The sequence below is a fragment of the Anomaloglossus baeobatrachus genome, unplaced genomic scaffold, assembly GCF_048569485.1.
Source record: "Anomaloglossus baeobatrachus isolate aAnoBae1 unplaced genomic scaffold, aAnoBae1.hap1 Scaffold_3194, whole genome shotgun sequence".
NCBI classification, from domain to species: domain Eukaryota; kingdom Metazoa; phylum Chordata; class Amphibia; order Anura; family Aromobatidae; genus Anomaloglossus; species Anomaloglossus baeobatrachus.
Window position 1 is genome coordinate 60,897 of NW_027442591.1, and position 15,351 is coordinate 76,247.

At 47.0% G+C, this 15,351-nt stretch overlaps 9 non-coding genes and 1 pseudogene across 9 annotated transcripts; all 10 read left to right on the forward strand.

Moving 5' to 3' along the window:
- Nucleotides 1-294: 294 nt before the first annotated feature.
- LOC142269364 (U2 spliceosomal RNA) lies at nucleotides 295-485 on the forward strand. Its single transcript, XR_012734842.1, has one exon. It is a non-coding gene; the product is annotated as a U2 spliceosomal RNA (small nuclear RNA).
- Nucleotides 486-1,872: 1,387 nt separating this feature from the next.
- On the forward strand, nucleotides 1,873-2,063 carry LOC142269365 (U2 spliceosomal RNA). The gene has a single exon (XR_012734843.1). It is a non-coding gene; the product is annotated as a U2 spliceosomal RNA (small nuclear RNA).
- A 1,606-nt stretch (nucleotides 2,064-3,669) lies between these two features.
- LOC142269332 (U2 spliceosomal RNA) lies at nucleotides 3,670-3,853 on the forward strand. Its single transcript, XR_012734819.1, has one exon. It is a non-coding gene; the product is annotated as a U2 spliceosomal RNA (small nuclear RNA).
- Nucleotides 3,854-5,240: 1,387 nt separating this feature from the next.
- On the forward strand, nucleotides 5,241-5,431 carry LOC142269366 (U2 spliceosomal RNA). The gene has a single exon (XR_012734844.1). It is a non-coding gene; the product is annotated as a U2 spliceosomal RNA (small nuclear RNA).
- Nucleotides 5,432-6,818: 1,387 nt separating this feature from the next.
- LOC142269368 (U2 spliceosomal RNA) lies at nucleotides 6,819-7,009 on the forward strand. Its single transcript, XR_012734845.1, has one exon. It is a non-coding gene; the product is annotated as a U2 spliceosomal RNA (small nuclear RNA).
- A 1,387-nt stretch (nucleotides 7,010-8,396) lies between these two features.
- Nucleotides 8,397-8,538, forward strand: LOC142269339 (U2 spliceosomal RNA; annotated as a pseudogene).
- Nucleotides 8,539-9,235: 697 nt separating this feature from the next.
- On the forward strand, nucleotides 9,236-9,431 carry LOC142269329 (U2 spliceosomal RNA). Its single transcript, XR_012734816.1, has one exon. It is a non-coding gene; the product is annotated as a U2 spliceosomal RNA (small nuclear RNA).
- A 1,387-nt stretch (nucleotides 9,432-10,818) lies between these two features.
- Nucleotides 10,819-11,009, forward strand: LOC142269369 (U2 spliceosomal RNA). The gene has a single exon (XR_012734846.1). It is a non-coding gene; the product is annotated as a U2 spliceosomal RNA (small nuclear RNA).
- A 1,387-nt stretch (nucleotides 11,010-12,396) lies between these two features.
- On the forward strand, nucleotides 12,397-12,587 carry LOC142269370 (U2 spliceosomal RNA). The gene has a single exon (XR_012734847.1). It is a non-coding gene; the product is annotated as a U2 spliceosomal RNA (small nuclear RNA).
- A 1,387-nt stretch (nucleotides 12,588-13,974) lies between these two features.
- Nucleotides 13,975-14,165, forward strand: LOC142269371 (U2 spliceosomal RNA). The gene has a single exon (XR_012734848.1). It is a non-coding gene; the product is annotated as a U2 spliceosomal RNA (small nuclear RNA).
- Nucleotides 14,166-15,351: the final 1,186 nt, after the last annotated feature.

The window sequence follows — 15,351 nt, forward strand, 5'->3', positions numbered from 1 at the left end:
AAGTCAGGCAACCTGTCCTGTCCGTCTTTTTGTATCGTGAATTGGAAAGACTGCAAGGGGGAGGGGAGTTGCTTGCGCCCTAAAGGAGGAGTTATTCAGATTCATTGCAGTGGGCGGCGGCTGCAAAACGCACCATTCTTCTTGTTTTGGCTCTGCAAAGCAGCCTTTTCAAGGGTTGGCTTGGGTGACAAAATGTCTTGTGTAGGCGTGGGTTTGTCTCCCTCTCGCTCTCTCTCCCTAAGATGTGTCCGGCATAGGCCAGGGTGCCACTCGAGGCCCAAACCAATTCTGGTTATCGCTTCTCGGCCTTTTGGCTAAGATCAAGTGTAGTATCTGTTCTTATCAGTTTAATATCTGATACGTCCCCTATCTGGGGACCATATATTAAATGGATTTTTAGAACAGGGAGATGGAAAAAGAGCTTGCTCTGTCCACTCCACGCATTGACCTGGTATTGCAGTACCTCCAGGAACGGTGCACCCCTTCTTAACCCAGTTTCCAAAAGCAGAACTCAATTCACCTGATTCATATTAGCCCGATTTAATGAATTGGAAGAAAGCATACGTCTTCATATGCACCTCAATTTGGCCCATTCACTTTTCACACTTCCTCCTTTTGTTTTTTATCTTTCACACTTTTGACTTTCTTTATTCATCCAAATAGCAAACTCATCACCACTCAACCTGACCAACTCGGCTATGTCCCCGTGCTGCAGTTCTCTGTCTTATCTAGATCATTTGCAATTGAATGGAATAGATCCCTTTTGGACAAAGTGGATTCACCTGCTGCTGCAGTGACCACAGGTGTGATAACATCTAGAATTGGCATCTGGTGCGATCTCTCCGCTTCCACTCCAAAGAAAGTTACCTGTTTATTCCTATCATGCATTGGTTTTTGGGGTTTTCTTTGAGTAATGATGATCTCTTTAGTAGTCTGTTGGCGCCCTCTCCTGGAGGAATAGTTTGCTTGCTCTTGGACATTCTAAAAGAGAGGTCATGATAGACATTGAGCTTCTGAGCTCAATTGGGGACAGTCATGGGTGATGAATGTTTGCAACCTACTGCGAAGCCTCATACCGCAATATAAGGAACGTCAAATACTAAGAAAGGGCGGCCTATGAAAGAATTACTACTTTCAATAAGTACACTTAAACGGCTAATTGGGAATAGAAAAACTGTAAAAAGCCCTCTGAGAAAGCCCCCCTCTAACCTTTGATAGTAAGCTTTTCTGTAGTCTGCCTGTTGATGTATTTTCCGTTTGAACTGTGCACAACATGAAGAGACGGAACACTGGCGGCTTGTCACAATGCCCCCCGATGACATCACAATAGCGCTGCTGCCTAGAAAACAAGCTGCGCTGAAGAAGTTGTTCTTTGGGTGGGAGGGTGGGCTAGTGGAAGGAGGGGGCAATCTCTTTTTTTCCCGGGTGGTAGGGGGATGACAGGAGAAGGGAAGCGGGTGGTGAGAAAGGTACAGAGGGCAGGGTTTGGGGGCTGGGAAGGAAAGGGAAAAGATTAGGGTTTGGGGATGATGAAAGGGCTTTCTACGGGTAAGGATGGCAAAGGGTGGCAGTGACGGAAAGTCAGGCAACCTGTCCTGTCCGTCTTTTTGTATCGTGAATTGGAAAGACTGCAAGGGGGAGGGGAGTTGCTTGCGCCCTAAAGGAGGAGTTATTCAGATTCATTGCAGTGGGCGGCGGCTGCAAAACGCACCATTCTTCTTGTTTTGGCTCTGCAAAGCAGCCTTTTCAAGGGTTGGCTTGGGTGACAAAATGTCTTGTGTAGGCGTGGGTTTGTCTCCCTCTCGCTCTCTCTCCCTAAGATGTGTCCGGCATAGGCCAGGGTGCCACTCGAGGCCCAAACCAATTCTGGTTATCGCTTCTCGGCCTTTTGGCTAAGATCAAGTGTAGTATCTGTTCTTATCAGTTTAATATCTGATACGTCCCCTATCTGGGGACCATATATTAAATGGATTTTTAGAACAGGGAGATGGAAAAAGAGCTTGCTCTGTCCACTCCACGCATTGACCTGGTATTGCAGTACCTCCAGGAACGGTGCACCCCTTCTTAACCCAGTTTCCAAAAGCAGAACTCAATTCACCTGATTCATATTAGCCCGATTTAATGAATTGGAAGAAAGCATACGTCTTCATATGCACCTCAATTTGGCCCATTCACTTTTCACACTTCCTCCTTTTGTTTTTTATCTTTCACACTTTTGACTTTCTTTATTCATCCAAATAGCAAACTCATCACCACTCAACCTGACCAACTCGGCTATGTCCCCGTGCTGCAGTTCTCTGTCTTATCTAGATCATTTGCAATTGAATGGAATAGATCCCTTTTGGACAAAGTGGATTCACCTGCTGCTGCAGTGACCACAGGTGTGATAACATCTAGAATTGGCATCTGGTGCGATCTCTCCGCTTCCACTCCAAAGAAAGTTACCTGTTTATTCCTATCATGCATTGGTTTTTGGGGTTTTCTTTGAGTAATGATGATCTCTTTAGTAGTCTGTTGGCGCCCTCTCCTGGAGGAATAGTTTGCTTGCTCTTGGACATTCTAAAAGAGAGGTCATGATAGACATTGAGCTTCTGAGCTCAATTGGGGACAGTCATGGGTGATGAATGTTTGCAACCTACTGCGAAGCCTCATACCGCAATATAAGGAACGTCAAATACTAAGAAAGGGCGGCCTATGAAAGAATTACTACTTTCAATAAGTACACTTAAACGGCTAATTGGGAATAGAAAAACTGTAAAAAGCCCTCTGAGAAAGCCCCCCTCTAACCTTTGATAGTAAGCTTTTCTGTAGTCTGCCTGTTGATGTATTTTCCGTTTGAACTGTGCACAACATGAAGAGACGGAACACTGGCGGCTTGTCACAATGCCCCCCGATGACATCACAATAGCGCTGCTGCCTAGAAAACAAGCTGCGCAGAAGAAGTTGTTCTTTGGGTGGGAGGGTGGGCTAGTGGAAGGAGGGGGCAATCTCTTTTTTTCCCGGGTGGTAGGGGGATGACAGGAGAAGGGAAGCGGGTGGTGAGAAAGGTACAGAGGGCAGGGTTTGGGGGCTGGGAAGGAAAGGGAAAAGATTAGGGTTTGGGGATGATGAAAGGGCTTTCTACGGGTAAGGATGGCAAAGGGTGGCAGTGACGGAAAGTCAGGCAACCTGTCCTGTCCGTCTTTTTGTATCGTGAATTGGAAAGACTGCAAGGGGGAGGGGAGTTGCTTGCGCCCTAAAGGAGGAGTTATTCAGATTCATTGCAGTGGGCGGCGGCTGCAAAACGCACCATTCTTCTTGTTTTGGCTCTGCAAAGCAGCCTTTTCAAGGGTTGGCTTGGGTGACAAAATGTCTTGTGTAGGCGTGGGTTTGTCTCCCTCTCGCTCTCTCTCCCTAAGATGTGTCCGGCATAGGCCAGGGTGCCACTCGAGGCCCAAACCAATTCTGGTTATCGCTTCTCGGCCTTTTGGCTAAGATCAAGTGTAGTCCCTTCATTGGGTTTGCCTTGGTCTTGGCTGGGAGGGGCCCGGGCTTGCACAACTGCCGGCCTCGGGGATTGTTGCGCCTTTTGGTGCTTACGTCCCCTTTTGGCTGGTGGTTCCTGGGCTCGGGAGGTGATCACCCAGGCACTGCGCTTTTGTGTGGTGGCCTGCTGGCCTTCGGGGCTACCTTGATTCTGAAAATTGCGGATGAAATCTCATCTGTTCTTATCAGTTTAATATCTGATACGTCCCCTATCTGGGGACCATATATTAAATGGATTTTTAGAACAGGGAGATGGAAAAAGAGCTTGCTCTGTCCACTCCACGCATTGACCTGGTATTGCAGTACCTCCAGGAACGGTGCACCCCTTCTTAACCCAGTTTCCAAAAGCAGAACTCAATTCACCTGATTCATATTAGCCCGATTTAATGAATTGGAAGAAAGCATACGTCTTCATATGCACCTCAATTTGGCCCATTCACTTTTCACACTTCCTCCTTTTGTTTTTTATCTTTCACACTTTTGACTTTCTTTATTCATCCAAATAGCAAACTCATCACCACTCAACCTGACCAACTCGGCTATGTCCCCGTGCTGCAGTTCTCTGTCTTATCTAGATCATTTGCAATTGAATGGAATAGATCCCTTTTGGACAAAGTGGATTCACCTGCTGCTGCAGTGACCACAGGTGTGATAACATCTAGAATTGGCATCTGGTGCGATCTCTCCGCTTCCACTCCAAAGAAAGTTACCTGTTTATTCCTATCATGCATTGGTTTTTGGGGTTTTCTTTGAGTAATGATGATCTCTTTAGTAGTCTGTTGGCGCCCTCTCCTGGAGGAATAGTTTGCTTGCTCTTGGACATTCTAAAAGAGAGGTCATGATAGACATTGAGCTTCTGAGCTCAATTGGGGACAGTCATGGGTGATGAATGTTTGCAACCTACTGCGAAGCCTCATACCGCAATATAAGGAACGTCAAATACTAAGAAAGGGCGGCCTATGAAAGAATTACTACTTTCAATAAGTACACTTAAACGGCTAATTGGGAATAGAAAAACTGTAAAAAGCCCTCTGAGAAAGCCCCCCTCTAACCTTTGATAGTAAGCTTTTCTGTAGTCTGCCTGTTGATGTATTTTCCGTTTGAACTGTGCACAACATGAAGAGACGGAACACTGGCGGCTTGTCACAATGCCCCCCGATGACATCACAATAGCGCTGCTGCCTAGAAAACAAGCTGCGCAGAAGAAGTTGTTCTTTGGGTGGGAGGGTGGGCTAGTGGAAGGAGGGGGCAATCTCTTTTTTTCCCGGGTGGTAGGGGGATGACAGGAGAAGGGAAGCGGGTGGTGAGAAAGGTACAGAGGGCAGGGTTTGGGGGCTGGGAAGGAAAGGGAAAAGATTAGGGTTTGGGGATGATGAAAGGGCTTTCTACGGGTAAGGATGGCAAAGGGTGGCAGTGACGGAAAGTCAGGCAACCTGTCCTGTCCGTCTTTTTGTATCGTGAATTGGAAAGACTGCAAGGGGGAGGGGAGTTGCTTGCGCCCTAAAGGAGGAGTTATTCAGATTCATTGCAGTGGGCGGCGGCTGCAAAACGCACCATTCTTCTTGTTTTGGCTCTGCAAAGCAGCCTTTTCAAGGGTTGGCTTGGGTGACAAAATGTCTTGTGTAGGCGTGGGTTTGTCTCCCTCTCGCTCTCTCTCCCTAAGATGTGTCCGGCATAGGCCAGGGTGCCACTCGAGGCCCAAACCAATTCTGGTTATCGCTTCTCGGCCTTTTGGCTAAGATCAAGTGTAGTATCTGTTCTTATCAGTTTAATATCTGATACGTCCCCTATCTGGGGACCATATATTAAATGGATTTTTAGAACAGGGAGATGGAAAAAGAGCTTGCTCTGTCCACTCCACGCATTGACCTGGTATTGCAGTACCTCCAGGAACGGTGCACCCCTTCTTAACCCAGTTTCCAAAAGCAGAACTCAATTCACCTGATTCATATTAGCCCGATTTAATGAATTGGAAGAAAGCATACGTCTTCATATGCACCTCAATTTGGCCCATTCACTTTTCACACTTCCTCCTTTTGTTTTTTATCTTTCACACTTTTGACTTTCTTTATTCATCCAAATAGCAAACTCATCACCACTCAACCTGACCAACTCGGCTATGTCCCCGTGCTGCAGTTCTCTGTCTTATCTAGATCATTTGCAATTGAATGGAATAGATCCCTTTTGGACAAAGTGGATTCACCTGCTGCTGCAGTGACCACAGGTGTGATAACATCTAGAATTGGCATCTGGTGCGATCTCTCCGCTTCCACTCCAAAGAAAGTTACCTGTTTATTCCTATCATGCATTGGTTTTTGGGGTTTTCTTTGAGTAATGATGATCTCTTTAGTAGTCTGTTGGCGCCCTCTCCTGGAGGAATAGTTTGCTTGCTCTTGGACATTCTAAAAGAGAGGTCATGATAGACATTGAGCTTCTGAGCTCAATTGGGGACAGTCATGGGTGATGAATGTTTGCAACCTACTGCGAAGCCTCATACCGCAATATAAGGAACGTCAAATACTAAGAAAGGGCGGCCTATGAAAGAATTACTACTTTCAATAAGTACACTTAAACGGCTAATTGGGAATAGAAAAACTGTAAAAAGCCCTCTGAGAAAGCCCCCCTCTAACCTTTGATAGTAAGCTTTTCTGTAGTCTGCCTGTTGATGTATTTTCCGTTTGAACTGTGCACAACATGAAGAGACGGAACACTGGCGGCTTGTCACAATGCCCCCCGATGACATCACAATAGCGCTGCTGCCTAGAAAACAAGCTGCGCAGAAGAAGTTGTTCTTTGGGTGGGAGGGTGGGCTAGTGGAAGGAGGGGGCAATCTCTTTTTTTCCCGGGTGGTAGGGGGATGACAGGAGAAGGGAAGCGGGTGGTGAGAAAGGTACAGAGGGCAGGGTTTGGGGGCTGGGAAGGAAAGGGAAAAGATTAGGGTTTGGGGATGATGAAAGGGCTTTCTACGGGTAAGGATGGCAAAGGGTGGCAGTGACGGAAAGTCAGGCAACCTGTCCTGTCCGTCTTTTTGTATCGTGAATTGGAAAGACTGCAAGGGGGAGGGGAGTTGCTTGCGCCCTAAAGGAGGAGTTATTCAGATTCATTGCAGTGGGCGGCGGCTGCAAAACGCACCATTCTTCTTGTTTTGGCTCTGCAAAGCAGCCTTTTCAAGGGTTGGCTTGGGTGACAAAATGTCTTGTGTAGGCGTGGGTTTGTCTCCCTCTCGCTCTCTCTCCCTAAGATGTGTCCGGCATAGGCCAGGGTGCCACTCGAGGCCCAAACCAATTCTGGTTATCGCTTCTCGGCCTTTTGGCTAAGATCAAGTGTAGTATCTGTTCTTATCAGTTTAATATCTGATACGTCCCCTATCTGGGGACCATATATTAAATGGATTTTTAGAACAGGGAGATGGAAAAAGAGCTTGCTCTGTCCACTCCACGCATTGACCTGGTATTGCAGTACCTCCAGGAACGGTGCACCCCTTCTTAACCCAGTTTCCAAAAGCAGAACTCAATTCACCTGATTCATATTAGCCCGATTTAATGAATTGGAAGAAAGCATACGTCTTCATATGCACCTCAATTTGGCCCATTCACTTTTCACACTTCCTCCTTTTGTTTTTTATCTTTCACACTTTTGACTTTCTTTATTCATCCAAATAGCAAACTCATCACCACTCAACCTGACCAACTCGGCTATGTCCCCGTGCTGCAGTTCTCTGTCTTATCTAGATCATTTGCAATTGAATGGAATAGATCCCTTTTGGACAAAGTGGATTCACCTGCTGCTGCAGTGACCACAGGTGTGATAACATCTAGAATTGGCATCTGGTGCGATCTCTCCGCTTCCACTCCAAAGAAAGTTACCTGTTTATTCCTATCATGCATTGGTTTTTGGGGTTTTCTTTGAGTAATGATGATCTCTTTAGTAGTCTGTTGGCGCCCTCTCCTGGAGGAATAGTTTGCTTGCTCTTGGACATTCTAAAAGAGAGGTCATGATAGACATTGAGCTTCTGAGCTCAATTGGGGACAGTCATGGGTGATGAATGTTTGCAACCTACTGCGAAGCCTCATACCGCAATATAAGGAACGTCAAATACTAAGAAAGGGCGGCCTATGAAAGAATTACTACTTTCAATAAGTACACTTAAACGGCTAATTGGGAATAGAAAAACTGTAAAAAGCCCTCTGAGAAAGCCCCCCTCTAACCTTTGATAGTAAGCTTTTCTGTAGTCTGCCTGTTGATGTATTTTCCGTTTGAACTGTGCACAACATGAAGAGACGGAACACTGGCGGCTTGTCACAATGCCCCCCGATGACATCACAATAGCGCTGCTGCCTAGAAAACAAGCTGCGCAGAAGAAGTTGTTCTTTGGGTGGGAGGGTGGGCTAGTGGAAGGAGGGGGCAATCTCTTTTTTTCCCGGGTGGTAGGGGGATGACAGGAGAAGGGAAGCGGGTGGTGAGAAAGGTACAGAGGGCAGGGTTTGGGGGCTGGGAAGGAAAGGGAAAAGATTAGGGTTTGGGGATGATGAAAGGGCTTTCTACGGGTAAGGATGGCAAAGGGTGGCAGTGACGGAAAGTCAGGCAACCTGTCCTGTCCGTCTTTTTGTATCGTGAATTGGAAAGACTGCAAGGGGGAGGGGAGTTGCTTGCGCCCTAAAGGAGGAGTTATTCAGATTCATTGCAGTGGGCGGCGGCTGCAAAACGCACCATTCTTCTTGTTTTGGCTCTGCAAAGCAGCCTTTTCAAGGGTTGGCTTGGGTGACAAAATGTCTTGTGTAGGCGTGGGTTTGTCTCCCTCTCGCTCTCTCTCCCTAAGATGTGTCCGGCATAGGCCAGGGTGCCACTCGAGGCCCAAACCAATTCTGGTTATCGCTTCTCGGCCTTTTGGCTAAGATCAAGTGTAGTATCGTTCGAAAAGGTGGTTTAAGGCTCCGGCCACCTTAGTACAATGATGCAATGCACACTGGAAGGTTGCGCTTGTTAGTACTTTGGGAGGATAGTATATCCATCTAGAGGAAACCATGGCCCTACCAGGATCGAGGCTATTAGACTGAGTAAGTGTGGGGGTTATGGTGCAATGTGCCCCAGGAATGGACACCCTGGAGGGAGTCTGAACTTGCTAGGTTGGGACCCTGGTAAGCCTCAGACTCTGTCGCACTCCGCGCCTTGCCTATTCATACTTTCCAAGCATATTGCCCTATCCCGGCCTTCTGGCTAAGAAGGGAAATTTTTATAATCCCGGTCGGAGGTCTGGTCAGCTTTGGGCTGAGAAACCAACACCCGGTTGGAGGTCCGGGTCAGCTTTGGCTGAGAAACCAACACCCGGTTGGAGGTCCGGTTAGCCTTGGGCTGAGAAACCAACACCCGGTTGGAGGTCCGGTCAGCCTTGGGCTGAGAAACCAACACCCGGTTGGAGGTCCGGTCAGCCTTGGGCTGAGAAACCAACACCGGTTGACGGTCCGGGCAGTCTCGGCTGCGAAACCAACGACTAGTAGCTCCCTACTCCACTTGGGTAAGATGCCTCGGTGGACGCTGGGAGCAACAACAAGGCTCAACCAGGCTTCGGCTTGGGGGAGCACCGAAGATCCCTGACCCTCGCTGTGGCCTTCTGGCTCGGAGGGACGGGGTTGATTTTTGGGGATCCTCTTCTCACGGAGGGGTCCACACGAATCCTAGCCTTTGCACTGTTTTTGGTGTGACTTCGGTCATGCATTTTTGCGGTGCTTTGGAAAGCTTCATTAAATCAAAAATCTGTTCTTATCAGTTTAATATCTGATACGTCCCCTATCTGGGGACCATATATTAAATGGATTTTTAGAACAGGGAGATGGAAAAAGAGCTTGCTCTGTCCACTCCACGCATTGACCTGGTATTGCAGTACCTCCAGGAACGGTGCACCCCTTCTTAACCCAGTTTCCAAAAGCAGAACTCAATTCACCTGATTCATATTAGCCCGATTTAATGAATTGGAAGAAAGCATACGTCTTCATATGCACCTCAATTTGGCCCATTCACTTTTCACACTTCCTCCTTTTGTTTTTTATCTTTCACACTTTTGACTTTCTTTATTCATCCAAATAGCAAACTCATCACCACTCAACCTGACCAACTCGGCTATGTCCCCGTGCTGCAGTTCTCTGTCTTATCTAGATCATTTGCAATTGAATGGAATAGATCCCTTTTGGACAAAGTGGATTCACCTGCTGCTGCAGTGACCACAGGTGTGATAACATCTAGAATTGGCATCTGGTGCGATCTCTCCGCTTCCACTCCAAAGAAAGTTACCTGTTTATTCCTATCATGCATTGGTTTTTGGGGTTTTCTTTGAGTAATGATGATCTCTTTAGTAGTCTGTTGGCGCCCTCTCCTGGAGGAATAGTTTGCTTGCTCTTGGACATTCTAAAAGAGAGGTCATGATAGACATTGAGCTTCTGAGCTCAATTGGGGACAGTCATGGGTGATGAATGTTTGCAACCTACTGCGAAGCCTCATACCGCAATATAAGGAACGTCAAATACTAAGAAAGGGCGGCCTATGAAAGAATTACTACTTTCAATAAGTACACTTAAACGGCTAATTGGGAATAGAAAAACTGTAAAAAGCCCTCTGAGAAAGCCCCCCTCTAACCTTTGATAGTAAGCTTTTCTGTAGTCTGCCTGTTGATGTATTTTCCGTTTGAACTGTGCACAACATGAAGAGACGGAACACTGGCGGCTTGTCACAATGCCCCCCGATGACATCACAATAGCGCTGCTGCCTAGAAAACAAGCTGCGCAGAAGAAGTTGTTCTTTGGGTGGGAGGGTGGGCTAGTGGAAGGAGGGGGCAATCTCTTTTTTTCCCGGGTGGTAGGGGGATGACAGGAGAAGGGAAGCGGGTGGTGAGAAAGGTACAGAGGGCAGGGTTTGGGGGCTGGGAAGGAAAGGGAAAAGATTAGGGTTTGGGGATGATGAAAGGGCTTTCTACGGGTAAGGATGGCAAAGGGTGGCAGTGACGGAAAGTCAGGCAACCTGTCCTGTCCGTCTTTTTGTATCGTGAATTGGAAAGACTGCAAGGGGGAGGGGAGTTGCTTGCGCCCTAAAGGAGGAGTTATTCAGATTCATTGCAGTGGGCGGCGGCTGCAAAACGCACCATTCTTCTTGTTTTGGCTCTGCAAAGCAGCCTTTTCAAGGGTTGGCTTGGGTGACAAAATGTCTTGTGTAGGCGTGGGTTTGTCTCCCTCTCGCTCTCTCTCCCTAAGATGTGTCCGGCATAGGCCAGGGTGCCACTCGAGGCCCAAACCAATTCTGGTTATCGCTTCTCGGCCTTTTGGCTAAGATCAAGTGTAGTATCTGTTCTTATCAGTTTAATATCTGATACGTCCCCTATCTGGGGACCATATATTAAATGGATTTTTAGAACAGGGAGATGGAAAAAGAGCTTGCTCTGTCCACTCCACGCATTGACCTGGTATTGCAGTACCTCCAGGAACGGTGCACCCCTTCTTAACCCAGTTTCCAAAAGCAGAACTCAATTCACCTGATTCATATTAGCCCGATTTAATGAATTGGAAGAAAGCATACGTCTTCATATGCACCTCAATTTGGCCCATTCACTTTTCACACTTCCTCCTTTTGTTTTTTATCTTTCACACTTTTGACTTTCTTTATTCATCCAAATAGCAAACTCATCACCACTCAACCTGACCAACTCGGCTATGTCCCCGTGCTGCAGTTCTCTGTCTTATCTAGATCATTTGCAATTGAATGGAATAGATCCCTTTTGGACAAAGTGGATTCACCTGCTGCTGCAGTGACCACAGGTGTGATAACATCTAGAATTGGCATCTGGTGCGATCTCTCCGCTTCCACTCCAAAGAAAGTTACCTGTTTATTCCTATCATGCATTGGTTTTTGGGGTTTTCTTTGAGTAATGATGATCTCTTTAGTAGTCTGTTGGCGCCCTCTCCTGGAGGAATAGTTTGCTTGCTCTTGGACATTCTAAAAGAGAGGTCATGATAGACATTGAGCTTCTGAGCTCAATTGGGGACAGTCATGGGTGATGAATGTTTGCAACCTACTGCGAAGCCTCATACCGCAATATAAGGAACGTCAAATACTAAGAAAGGGCGGCCTATGAAAGAATTACTACTTTCAATAAGTACACTTAAACGGCTAATTGGGAATAGAAAAACTGTAAAAAGCCCTCTGAGAAAGCCCCCCTCTAACCTTTGATAGTAAGCTTTTCTGTAGTCTGCCTGTTGATGTATTTTCCGTTTGAACTGTGCACAACATGAAGAGACGGAACACTGGCGGCTTGTCACAATGCCCCCCGATGACATCACAATAGCGCTGCTGCCTAGAAAACAAGCTGCGCAGAAGAAGTTGTTCTTTGGGTGGGAGGGTGGGCTAGTGGAAGGAGGGGGCAATCTCTTTTTTTCCCGGGTGGTAGGGGGATGACAGGAGAAGGGAAGCGGGTGGTGAGAAAGGTACAGAGGGCAGGGTTTGGGGGCTGGGAAGGAAAGGGAAAAGATTAGGGTTTGGGGATGATGAAAGGGCTTTCTACGGGTAAGGATGGCAAAGGGTGGCAGTGACGGAAAGTCAGGCAACCTGTCCTGTCCGTCTTTTTGTATCGTGAATTGGAAAGACTGCAAGGGGGAGGGGAGTTGCTTGCGCCCTAAAGGAGGAGTTATTCAGATTCATTGCAGTGGGCGGCGGCTGCAAAACGCACCATTCTTCTTGTTTTGGCTCTGCAAAGCAGCCTTTTCAAGGGTTGGCTTGGGTGACAAAATGTCTTGTGTAGGCGTGGGTTTGTCTCCCTCTCGCTCTCTCTCCCTAAGATGTGTCCGGCATAGGCCAGGGTGCCACTCGAGGCCCAAACCAATTCTGGTTATCGCTTCTCGGCCTTTTGGCTAAGATCAAGTGTAGTATCTGTTCTTATCAGTTTAATATCTGATACGTCCCCTATCTGGGGACCATATATTAAATGGATTTTTAGAACAGGGAGATGGAAAAAGAGCTTGCTCTGTCCACTCCACGCATTGACCTGGTATTGCAGTACCTCCAGGAACGGTGCACCCCTTCTTAACCCAGTTTCCAAAAGCAGAACTCAATTCACCTGATTCATATTAGCCCGATTTAATGAATTGGAAGAAAGCATACGTCTTCATATGCACCTCAATTTGGCCCATTCACTTTTCACACTTCCTCCTTTTGTTTTTTATCTTTCACACTTTTGACTTTCTTTATTCATCCAAATAGCAAACTCATCACCACTCAACCTGACCAACTCGGCTATGTCCCCGTGCTGCAGTTCTCTGTCTTATCTAGATCATTTGCAATTGAATGGAATAGATCCCTTTTGGACAAAGTGGATTCACCTGCTGCTGCAGTGACCACAGGTGTGATAACATCTAGAATTGGCATCTGGTGCGATCTCTCCGCTTCCACTCCAAAGAAAGTTACCTGTTTATTCCTATCATGCATTGGTTTTTGGGGTTTTCTTTGAGTAATGATGATCTCTTTAGTAGTCTGTTGGCGCCCTCTCCTGGAGGAATAGTTTGCTTGCTCTTGGACATTCTAAAAGAGAGGTCATGATAGACATTGAGCTTCTGAGCTCAATTGGGGACAGTCATGGGTGATGAATGTTTGCAACCTACTGCGAAGCCTCATACCGCAATATAAGGAACGTCAAATACTAAGAAAGGGCGGCCTATGAAAGAATTACTACTTTCAATAAGTACACTTAAACGGCTAATTGGGAATAGAAAAACTGTAAAAAGCCCTCTGAGAAAGCCCCCCTCTAACCTTTGATAGTAAGCTTTTCTGTAGTCTGCCTGTTGATGTATTTTCCGTTTGAACTGTGCACAACATGAAGAGACGGAACACTGGCGGCTTGTCACAATGCCCCCCGATGACATCACAATAGCGCTGCTGCCTAGAAAACAAGCTGCGCAGAAGAAGTTGTTCTTTGGGTGGGAGGGTGGGCTAGTGGAAGGAGGGGGCAATCTCTTTTTTTCCCGGGTGGTAGGGGGATGACAGGAGAAGGGAAGCGGGTGGTGAGAAAGGTACAGAGGGCAGGGTTTGGGGGCTGGGAAGGAAAGGGAAAAGATTAGGGTTTGGGGATGATGAAAGGGCTTTCTACGGGTAAGGATGGCAAAGGGTGGCAGTGACGGAAAGTCAGGCAACCTGTCCTGTCCGTCTTTTTGTATCGTGAATTGGAAAGACTGCAAGGGGGAGGGGAGTTGCTTGCGCCCTAAAGGAGGAGTTATTCAGATTCATTGCAGTGGGCGGCGGCTGCAAAACGCACCATTCTTCTTGTTTTGGCTCTGCAAAGCAGCCTTTTCAAGGGTTGGCTTGGGTGACAAAATGTCTTGTGTAGGCGTGGGTTTGTCTCCCTCTCGCTCTCTCTCCCTAAGATGTGTCCGGCATAGGCCAGGGTGCCACTCGAGGCCCAAACCAATTCTGGTTATCGCTTCTCGGCCTTTTGGCTAAGATCAAGTGTAGTATCTGTTCTTATCAGTTTAATATCTGATACGTCCCCTATCTGGGGACCATATATTAAATGGATTTTTAGAACAGGGAGATGGAAAAAGAGCTTGCTCTGTCCACTCCACGCATTGACCTGGTATTGCAGTACCTCCAGGAACGGTGCACCCCTTCTTAACCCAGTTTCCAAAAGCAGAACTCAATTCACCTGATTCATATTAGCCCGATTTAATGAATTGGAAGAAAGCATACGTCTTCATATGCACCTCAATTTGGCCCATTCACTTTTCACACTTCCTCCTTTTGTTTTTTATCTTTCACACTTTTGACTTTCTTTATTCATCCAAATAGCAAACTCATCACCACTCAACCTGACCAACTCGGCTATGTCCCCGTGCTGCAGTTCTCTGTCTTATCTAGATCATTTGCAATTGAATGGAATAGATCCCTTTTGGACAAAGTGGATTCACCTGCTGCTGCAGTGACCACAGGTGTGATAACATCTAGAATTGGCATCTGGTGCGATCTCTCCGCTTCCACTCCAAAGAAAGTTACCTGTTTATTCCTATCATGCATTGGTTTTTGGGGTTTTCTTTGAGTAATGATGATCTCTTTAGTAGTCTGTTGGCGCCCTCTCCTGGAGGAATAGTTTGCTTGCTCTTGGACATTCTAAAAGAGAGGTCATGATAGACATTGAGCTTCTGAGCTCAATTGGGGACAGTCATGGGTGATGAATGTTTGCAACCTACTGCGAAGCCTCATACCGCAATATAAGGAACGTCAAATACTAAGAAAGGGCGGCCTATGAAAGAATTACTACTTTCAATAAGTACACTTAAACGGCTAATTGGGAATAGAAAAACTGTAAAAAGCCCTCTGAGAAAGCCCCCCTCTAACCTTTGATAGTAAGCTTTTCTGTAGTCTGCCTGTTGATGTATTTTCCGTTTGAACTGTGCACAACATGAAGAGACGGAACACTGGCGGCTTGTCACAATGCCCCCCGATGACATCACAATAGCGCTGCTGCCTAGAAAACAAGCTGCGCAGAAGAAGTTGTTCTTTGGGTGGGAGGGTGGGCTAGTGGAAGGAGGGGGCAATCTCTTTTTTTCCCGGGTGGTAGGGGGATGACAGGAGAAGGGAAGCGGGTGGTGAGAAAGGTACAGAGGGCAGGGTTTGGGGGCTGGGAAGGAAAGGGAAAAGATTAGGGTTTGGGGATGATGAAAGGGCTTTCTACGGGTAAGGATGGCAAAGGGTGGCAGTGACGGAAAGTCAGGCAACCTGTCCTGTCCGTCTTTTTGTATCGTGAATTGGAAAGACTGCAAGGGGGAGGGGAGTTGCTTGCGCCCTAAAGGAGGAGTT